Source organism: Triturus cristatus, chromosome 10 (genome assembly GCF_964204655.1).
Source record: "Triturus cristatus chromosome 10, aTriCri1.1, whole genome shotgun sequence".
NCBI classification, from domain to species: Eukaryota; Metazoa; Chordata; class Amphibia; order Caudata; family Salamandridae; genus Triturus; species Triturus cristatus.
In genome coordinates this window covers 611284410-611286542 of record NC_140593.1, presented here as the reverse complement: position 1 = coordinate 611286542, position 2133 = coordinate 611284410, and the positions used below count along the sequence as shown (strand labels likewise).

Sequence of the window (2133 nt, the reverse complement as noted above, 5' to 3'; positions counted from 1 at the left end):
CAGACTTCTCCCCAGCCGCTGGCCCTGGTAGAGAAGGTGGACCTGCCTGGTGCCTGGAGCCCTGGCTTCCCAGATTAAAGCCATGGTTTTTCCCACCTCCGTCAGGTGATAATGGAGTTGTTCAGCCCGCAGGAGCTCCAGACTTCTCCCCAGTCTGACTCCAACCTGCCCGGGTTTTGGCCTCGGCCTTAACATTGTGTCTCAACTCCGTCGCATATCCGGAAAGGGCACGAGGGTCCTTCCCAGTCTGCAGCCATCATGCTCTGGGTAGGGACTGTCGACCCCAGTCCATCTACTAAGGATGCACCAGGTGGTGCCTTCCACCTTCCTGGTGCCCGAGCCTGGGGATCTAAGGAAGGGTTAAGCCCCTAGTCAACCCCCTCTCCTCTTGGGCCTTCTTGGAAAGCCATTTTCCCTCAACTATTAAGCTAACAGAACCTTGGGGAGACACATGTCAGAGTTAGCTGCTCTTACCGGCCTGCGGGTCATCTGGTCGGCCAGCCACTGACCAGTCATCTGATCAACATCCACCGACTCGTCATCTAGTCACCCAGCCCAGTGACCAGGCGGCCCAGCCCGATCTGGTGACCGGAGTGCCTGGGCAGCAGCCGACAATGAGATCCGCACTCAGAAGGCTCTTTCCTCAAGCAACGATCTGCTTCTTACCTCCAGACAGCTCTGCTGGTGTCCGATCTGGCTACCAGGTAAACCTGCTGACCTGTGAGGGGTTGTGCCCCCTTCCCTGCATCCGGTGGCACATGGTGGGAGGGGGATGGTCCCTTGCTACACTGTGCATGGTAGAGGCAGCCACCCACGGGTCCGTATCCCATCCTTCTCACCAGCCTGACAGCACAGGAACCCTTGGGGAAGCGTGGGCATCCACAGACAAAGACAAAAGCTTGGGCTCAGAGGATGACTTTCAATATATCGCAGCAAGGTAGCTTCTCTGCTACTTACAAAACCCTGTCCCAGAATTATGTTGTCAACAAATGATTTAGTACCAGGTGCCCTACGAACCTGCGATGGAGGTGGCTGCCTTTAATTCACGCTCCAATCCCTGAATGAGAGGCTTTATGCACAGGCTTAGAAAAAGGCTATCCCAGGCCAACCGAGCCTCCATAGCACTACAGTATCGCTATGGTTTGGGGAAGTTCAGACTTAGAGGCGTTCAGTCAATATCTCACAGATGGCAGCTGCACCCCATTGTCTCCTCAGCCTAGCATATATACACAAAATGTCTGAACCTGCGGTTTCTCTCGTACGGAGCAGATTACTATTTCAACAACACATCATCAGTAGGGTAAAACTAACCTGTCTAAAATCAGCTCACATTTCCTTTTAGTGGGTTAACAATCCAACACTTTGTGAATTCTGCTTCACAATGATAGCCAACATCAAAGGATCAAAAATCGACGTCTCTTTGAACGCTTGGCCACCATAACCTAATTATCTCTGTGGTAACGTGTTCTGACAGGTCCTGCTTGAAACCCACAAAGTCAGAAGGATCGTGAGGCCTCACATTCATGGTCTGTATTCAAACTGAAAACCAAGATCAAGCACGTTTTCCCCCTTCAGTTCCGCAGGAGGTTTCTGTCCTCAATGAGCTCGCCTTAGGACACCTGCGTTATTGTTTTGCTGGAGTACCACCCCATTCAAACTCCCCATGTGCCACTGTCTCTGGTGTGTGCTACGTCTGGTGGGCACTGGGCACTTGGAGCCAGAAGCGAGAGCCCCATGTGCCCCACCCCCGAGTCTCACTGGATAAGTGAAAAAAACAAACAATAATAGTAGTGCTATTTCACTGGTGGCCCAAGGGCCTTCTACTTATTCTACACCTCTCATGTCTCTTCATGGTGCCAGACAAGAGTCAAGCTCAACAGGAATTTGTTTTCCCTCTGATTCTGCAATCCCGTTCTCTTGTCTGTGGTTTCACAGGATAGAAGGTATGGACAGTGGCAATCTCATTTATCCTTTCATGAGCATCACTAATTAGATGACAAGACATTTGGCTATTCTTGTACCACCTCGCGGTGGCTCATTCTGGGTTATTATTTCTGCCCATCAGCGTCAAATCGGTCTTGCTTTCAACATCACAATAACTGTTCCAGAGTACAACTATACTTGAAGTTGCCT

The 2133-nt window shown here is 51.1% G+C and overlaps 1 pseudogene; it reads right to left on the bottom strand.

Moving 5' to 3' along the window:
• Positions 1–894: 894 nt before the first annotated feature.
• Positions 895–1904, bottom strand: LOC146789793 (28S ribosomal RNA; annotated as a pseudogene).
• Between the last annotated feature and the right edge of the window lie 229 nt (positions 1905–2133).